The 8,057-nt window shown below is 38.7% G+C and overlaps 1 pseudogene; it reads right to left on the reverse strand.

Moving 5' to 3' along the window:
- Window positions 1-4,067: 4,067 nt before the first annotated feature.
- On the reverse strand, window positions 4,068-7,771 carry LOC120362178 (large ribosomal subunit protein eL33 pseudogene; annotated as a pseudogene).
- Between the last annotated feature and the right edge of the window lie 286 nt (window positions 7,772-8,057).

Consider the following 8,057-nt stretch of genomic DNA (forward strand, 5'->3'; position numbering starts at 1 on the left):
TAGCCCAGCACCTTAGAACCAGAGCGTTTGTCCAATTCTTATTTTCTGGGATCACACCTTGTTGAGAAGATGGTGTGAACAGCCCTTGACCATGCCAACCATTCTCACCACCATACCATAACCTTTCACTGCAGCGGTCCTGCGCCTCCATCCTGACTCAATGGGTTATTTTAATTTACTCTAATTGGATCCTAAACCAAGGATCCTTATTTTAAAACTAGCTTAGCTGCTTCTCCACACTTCAGATGTGGAAACGCATTTGGAGTTTCATTGATACCAACCTCCTAGGATCCTTTCCCTCACACTTCCCTCAACCAGAGAAAGCATTTTATTTTCGGCAGTCATACCACCTGCCCAGATCGGAGTTTCATTCCAGTTGGTCTGCATTTCACCACTTCTTTTTTTTAACCTAATCTGAGGCTTTAAAACAAGCTTTTGTTTAAAAAGTAGCAAATACACATGGTAAAAAGTTAAAACAGGACAAAAGTGTTTTAATGAATAGCATATGTCGCACTCCATTTGACCAAAGAAGCCACTTTGAACTGTTTCTGCTCTCCCTGCTGATTTGAGTATTGTGTTTGTGTGTGTACACACATATACATATTAATGTATATGATTTCATTTTAAATACATGAAGCACATTATTCACAATATACAATATTTTGTGCTTTTTTCTCTGTGTTGGAGCTATTATTTGCACCTGCAAAAAGCTCTACCTCATATTTTTAACAGCCATTAAAAAAACGTTATTTACCTAGCTGTACCCTAGTTTTTTTAATAAATCCCATATTAATGGACATTTAAGTTATTTGTTGCTTTTTTGCTATGTCATTATTTTAGTAAACATATTTTATATGATGTGTGTGTTTGTCTATGTGTATATATATATATATATATATATATATATATATATATATAAAATGTGTGTGTGTACATTTATGTATATGTTTGTGTGTGTATATATATATATATATATATATATAAAATGTGTGTGTTTGTATATGTGAATATACCAAGAACAGCTCGGCTGTAGAGACCCCCACCCTGGCAGCACTGAAGGCATTAAGAAGTAGACACCCAGATAGAACAGCACAGTGGGACTATCCCGGGTCCAACAGCCTTCCAAGCTGTGAGCCTCAGGGGCTGACAGCATTCTGGACTGAGGGCCTCTAGCAGATTCTGACCCACGTATTTATTCTCTCTGAACAAGTGACTATTATTAACAGCAGGTGTCCTGTGTTTTCTCAGAGAACCAAGATAAACGAGGTAGGCAGCTGGTGCCTGCTTACCACTGATCAAAGACAAACCAGAAAGTGTTCTCCACGAGGGAGCCACTGGGGCGGGGTCATATATCCCATACTTAAAGAACTGTTTTAACCAGGGTATGATATACATATAATCTTGCTACTTTTGAATGCCTCAAGTAGTTTTCCACTTGGGGAGGCTGGCTAGGTTTTCCTTGCCATCATTTTTCTTAGCAAACAGTATATTTTATCATACACTCAGCATTTCTCAACATGCATATATGTGTATAAATATATACAATGTCTCTAACAAGTGTTTCAATTTCCACTTTCTCTATTCCCTTTATATTATATGCTTATGTAATTATAGTTAGTTCTTTTTTTTTTTTTTTTTGAGACAGCATCTTTTTCTGTTACCCAGGCTAGAGTGCAGTGGCACCATCATGGTTCATTGCAGCTTCGACCTCCCAGGCTCAAGCAATTCTCCCACCTCAGCCTCCTGAATAGCTGGGACTATAGGCACATGCCACCATGACCAGCAAATTTTTATTTTTTATTTTCTTTTTCAAAATGGTGTCTCATTATGTTGCCCAGGCTGGCCTTAAACTCCTGAGTTCAAGTGATCCTCTCACCTGGGTCTTTTAAAGTGCTGGGATTACAGGTGTGAACCCCCATAGCAACCCTATTTATTTCTTAACACATTTATTGATGCCCTGCTTTCTCCACTAAACTATAACTCCTTAAAGACAAGGACCTTATTTTTCTTTCATTACTATATTCCTGGAACCCCAGATGTATCTGCAATATAGGAGATATTAAATTAGCTTCTTGAATCAATGAATCAATGGAGAAAGACATTCTTATATATTACTTGGATTTTATACCTGTGGGATAAAATCCCATAAGTGGGGAGGTAAATTTAAAACGTTTCCTGGTGTTGCCACGTGTCCCTTAAAAGAGGCTGTGCCAATATATAGTTCACTATGAATGCTGGAGAAGGCTCATTTTCAGTCATCTTTTTCAACTCTTATGTGACACTGGGTTAGGAGAATGGGGTCTGGAGGCAGGAGCATGAGGCTGATTCAAGCTCACTTACTAGAACTAAATCAAATGGAAACACTTCAGCTATGACAGGAAGTATCCTCTCCATTTACATAGGGCATACACAGAGTAAATGACTTGGTAACTTTAGTTCATCCTTTTTATTTACGTAGGTCATACACCACCTAACCAATAGAAACCTCTAAAGGGTATTTAAACCCAAGGAAATTCAGTAACAGGACTTTTGAGCCCCTATGCTTGGACCTGTGCCCACCCTATGGAGTGTACTTTCAGTTTCAGTCAATCTCTGCTTTTGTTGCTTCATTCTTGCGTTGTTTGTGCGTTTTGTCCAGTTCTTTGTTCAAGATGCCAAGAACCTGGACACCTTTAACCAGTAATATATTTTGGCAAGCCTTCAACCAGTAACATTTTTGATCTACAGGCAGTTCTGTGCTGAATATTATAGGGTCAGAAAGCTTTTTCCCACCTACTAACCAAGTCCTTTACCTCTAGCACTTCAAATATCTGTTCACAACTTCCCTTGCCTTGCAGATGTTCCTCGGCCTCCAGATGCTCCTCGGCCTCCCTGCGGGACTGTGATGCTCACCCTGGTGATATAGTCGCTTGGCAGATGGCAGACTCAGGGATGGTGGCCACACAGGCCTGGAATCAGGCTTTGGTCCTTGGGCCAGGGAATTCCAGGGTCCCTCAATCCCAGAGCATGATCTGAAAGGGTGTGTGTGTGTATGTGTGTGTGTGTGCGTGTGTGTGTGTGTTCACGTGTGTATGTCCCTGGGTGAGCACATTGCCTAGAGGTAGCCAAGAACAGGGATCCTACTTGCCCAAGTCTAATTTCAATACTACTAATATTGGAAAATGTTTTCAATTCTTTCCTTAAAGCTGAGGTGAACAATTTTCATATATATGTCTTTCTTTTGAAATGAATCACTCAGCACCAAGCCTACTTCCCTCACAGCTCCTAACAAGAAAGAGAACAGCAGTGTTTACAGACATTGAAAACACTGGAAAAAATGAAGGAAATGTGTTATTTAATATGAACATTACTATACGTTTTAAAGCCAGTAAGTTGAGAAAAAAATCCAAACAATTTTGTGTGCTACTTTGTAGGTAATTAATATACGGGACCTCTTACCCCAAGGGTACAGTTTGAAAACATAAAATGCTGTATATTCCTCTCAGCTGAGGAACTATATACCCAAACGTATTGTTACAAAACAAATCGCTGTTAAAAATTATATAATTATAAGATAAAGCAATGATTAGTAAAATGAAACATTAATGCAACTAAGAAAGTCCTTATCTATTTCACGTATGTCAAAATTTAAAGGATACATTTTCAACACATTATCTAATTGTCAGTAACATTTTGCCCATCTTAAAATAGGAATGATGGACAATATAAAGTTTACTTTCACATACTATTTTTACTTTGAAGAAAGTTTTCTATTTTCCTCTCCTACAGTTTTAGTAAGATGGTTGTAAATTTGCTACATTTTGTAGGAAAAAAAAAAAATCTAAGACAGTACTTCTCAAACTATTTGTGAAAAAGGTCACTTTTATCCACAAATTTATCTTTCATCAATATTCTTATAAAACAAAAGAACAAATCACTAGAAATATAATATAGGGAAAGTACAAAACAACAAAGAAAAGGCATAAAAATTATATCAATATGTTTTATAATAAAAAAACTCTTACATTTTTTTCTTTCTTTCTTTTTACAAGAGCAGAAATTCTTTTATTTATTGACTTTTCACTACTTTAAATCCTTGAGGGATACAGCATCACTTGGACTCTGAGTCCAATAGCCTAAGCAGGAAGATTGCCTTGGAATTTGGCACAAACCATGCCACTATTTCAATGGGCCGAGTTACTTTTCCCCAGATTACTCTGGTGTGGTTTGATTTGCCACCAGGAGTCACTGTGTTGTTCTTTGCTATATATACATAAGTACATCTCTTGCCCAAATAGAATTCTGTTTGATCTCGGGCATAAACACCTTGAATTTTAAGAAGAGCTGTGTGTGCCCTTTGGTTCTGGAGACGCTACTTATAGCCAGCAAAAATGGCCTTGTACCACAAGCTTCCAGACAATATTTCCTTTTAGAAGTCCTGTTCCCAGCAACCCACCACAGGATCCAAGATGGAAGAAAGAGAAAGGGGAGCTGTACTTTTATTAAAGCTTATTCTCGATGTCTGTTCTCCTCCAGCAGACAGATAACAAACCTTTAGAAATTGTTCTGATCCACAAAGTGCTGTAGAGAATGACTCTCTTAACAGGCATATTCTAGAGATTGATTATTTGTCCATATTCCATTCCTTTTAGAATTTTTTTTTTTTTTTTTTTTTTTTTTTTTTTTGAGACGGAGTTTCGCTCTTGTTACCCAGGCTGGAGTGCAATGGCGCGATCTCGGCTCACTGCAACCTCCGCCTCCTGGGCTCAGGCAATTCTCCTGCCTCAGCCTCCTGAGTAGCTGGGATTACAGGCACGCGCCACCACGCCCAGCTAGTTTTTTGTATTTTTTTTTTAGTAGAGACGGGGTTTCACCATGTTGACCAGGATGGTCTCGATCTCTCGACCTCATGATCCACCCGCCTCAGCCTCCCAAAGTGCTGGGATTACAGGCTTGAGACACCGCGCCCGGCCCTTCTAGAATTTCTATGAAGTTTTGACTGTCACCTTCAGAACCCTGTTTAAATTCTTTCTTTATTCATTGTAGACATTCAAGGTAACTTGTGATAGATAAAGCTTTGCATGACCTTGATTTAATCCAATAGCTGGAATTGAGTTGGTAAATGATTTCCCCTATTTTGACTCTCTTCTGACCAGCACATTTTGGAAAGCTACAGAGCACACATCACAGCCCTATTAGGCTCCCTCCATCCAGACCCAGTTCATCACCCCAGACAGGACCTCAATGGCATTTCTAGGACTCAGGGCTATTTTTATTTAATTTCCTTTATTTTTCCCAAAGCTGAAGTGTCAAACTGTTACCCACACTCTTCTATTCTCTTTCCTTCCATGTTTATCTCTCCATTATTTTATTTCCATTTTTTTCTAATGCTCTACAAGAAAAGTGATGGAAAAATTGGTACCTAGTGAACACAAAACTCTCTCATTCGAAGATGTAAATTGATGAAAACCTCTATAAACTAGAATCTTAAGTAAAGGAGAAACTCACAGTTAACAAAATTAATTACCTAAAAATTTATTTTAGATATAAAATATTTTCATTAAAAATTGTGTAAGATAGATCTTTAATGGACAGTAATAAAAATCCCATGTCTGATAAACTTTCCTAAAACTTTAGTGTTTGTATCAGGTAACTAGGCGTGTCTGCACTAGTTAAATTGGTCTTAGGTGTGACATGATTTATCAATCATGTGTTTTGGTAGCTAGGTAAAAGTTAAGGTTTAAACTCTTTACAACCATACAGCCAGCAGTAACTTCTCCCTTGGAGATACTCAATAGAAAGCACCGTTGGAGGATCAAAGCCTCCCTGCTCTGAGGCCAGTTTAGGCAATGACAATCGGTGTGAATTTTATCATACCACTTTGTTTGGCGCTTCTGACTTGTCATTTGTTAAATAAAGACAGGAAAACCTTTCGAGGAGGAGTGCAGATCAAATGAAGGGTATGGTTGAGATTTAAAAGCAAAATCACCTCTCCACAATGACACCATCACTAGCGACTAATGACTTCATGAGAATTTAATCTGAGCTTCTCATTGAGCATATGTTGTCTGCCAGGCTTTGTTCTAAGTGCTTTACAAGCATTAACTCCTGTGATTTTCAGAACAGCATGATGAGGCAGGTACTATATTCATTCTCAGTTTGCATTTGAGCAAACCCCAAAGCACATTAAGTGCCAAAATGGATTAAATCATTGACTCAGGGACACATGGCTAGGGAGTCAGTCCTGGGATTTGAACTAAAGGTAGTTCAATGTTAACATTTTTAACACTATGCTATGCCTAGTCCTGGAGATTCTTGCAGTCTAAGTAATATAGGTAACCAGGGCTAGGTGCAGTGGCTCACACCTGTAATCCAACATTTTGGGAGGCCAAGGTGAGCAGATCACTTGAGGTCAGGAGTTCGAGACCAGCCTGATCAACATGGTGAAACCTCGTCTCTACCAAAAATGCAAAAATTAGCTGGACATAGTGGTGCCCGCCTGTAATCCCAGCTACTCGAAGGCTAAGGTGGGAGAATCACTTGAACCAGGGAGGTGGAGGTTGCACTGAGTTGAGATCACGCCACTGCACTTCAGCCTAAGTAACAGAGTGAGATCCTTAAAATACATATAGGCACCCAGATGTCAACTTTGGTTGGCTTCTCTTGAATATTTTAAAACTCTACCTCTTGAATATTTAAAAACTCCAACCCTTGCTCTGAACTTAGTCCCATTGTTTTCATTTGGATCACTAGCTCCTACATTAATAAACAATTATTCAGTAACCAGTCATTATCAGGCTTGTGTGAGATGTTGGAGGGCATCATGGTGAGAAAGTCACATTCACTGCCACAGTGGTGTTTATTATTTCCATAAGGAAGATAACATTAAATACATATATACAGAATGAGAAAATTATTTGACAGTGACAAGGTTATGAAGGCTAATGCCACTATCATCTGTGCCTAGACTTCTGTAACAACCTCTTCATTGATCTGCCTGCCTCTAGTATTGCTCCATTCCAATCTATTCAGCACAAAATGCAGTCTGATCCATCTAAATGCAAATTTGACCATTTGGTGATCTTGCTTAAAGTCTCCCATGCCCCTTTGCCATTGTTCATAGGGGTCAATGTAAGCTCCCTGGTAACGGGCTTCTACCTCCCTCTTCAGTTACTTCCCACATTCTTTGCTTCTGGATTTTATGCCACATTAATTAAAGTTCCCTGTAGGCACTACTCTCCTGTGCATACACCGTGTTTCTACTTCCGTGCCTTTGTTCAGGGTACCATCTCTACTTGAACCCCTTTCCACCCTTCATTTCCCATCTTATGTTTGCCTTTCAAGAATCACTGCTTCTAGGAGGACTACCCCAACACAAGTTAAGAAGGACTAAAAGCAAATGACATTGTGGTTTTTATGCCTTGATCAACTGCTGTGTCTCTGTGTTATTTTCATCATTGCACAGAGGTGCCGAGGGAAATATCTAACATGCAATTGATACTCAGCATATGTTTACAGAAATGAACCAGAGAAGTTAGCAGGTTCTATCATCTCTCCCAAGTCTGTAGTCCCTGTCCCATTTCTCTCCCTGAAGAAGGATATTTATAGCTATATCTTAGCGAATATAATTGATATTTTTTCCAAGTGCCATTCTTAGGTAAATGCTGACTCCCGCTTCACCTGAGATTAGACACCTGATGCCTGCAGGTCTCAGAAAATTCTAGGTCTTTATAATACTTATTATCCACACATTTGGAGCTACAGAAAACAGGTTTTCACTTTCAGCAGGCATAGCGGTAAAAGAAAAAAAAAAGGTATTGAAATGACTCTACAACAATATTGCCTTCTATATTTTATGTCAAAGATAGGTTGGAGGAGTTGAACACATAATGCAGCATGAAACAATTTTATTACATGTTGTCATATTCTAGAACCAGGTTTCACATACATTCTAGGTGTTTAATGAGCAGATTCTTTTCAACTCCTCTGAATAAACAGAACATAGTCTCTTCTCAGTATGCTAAGAAAGGTCCAGGAACACTATCCAGTAAAGACCGTGGCTGAAATACGGTTTCTAC

Source organism: Saimiri boliviensis, chromosome 15 (genome assembly GCF_048565385.1).
Source record: "Saimiri boliviensis isolate mSaiBol1 chromosome 15, mSaiBol1.pri, whole genome shotgun sequence".
In the NCBI taxonomy this organism is placed as follows: Eukaryota; Metazoa; Chordata; class Mammalia; order Primates; family Cebidae; genus Saimiri; species Saimiri boliviensis.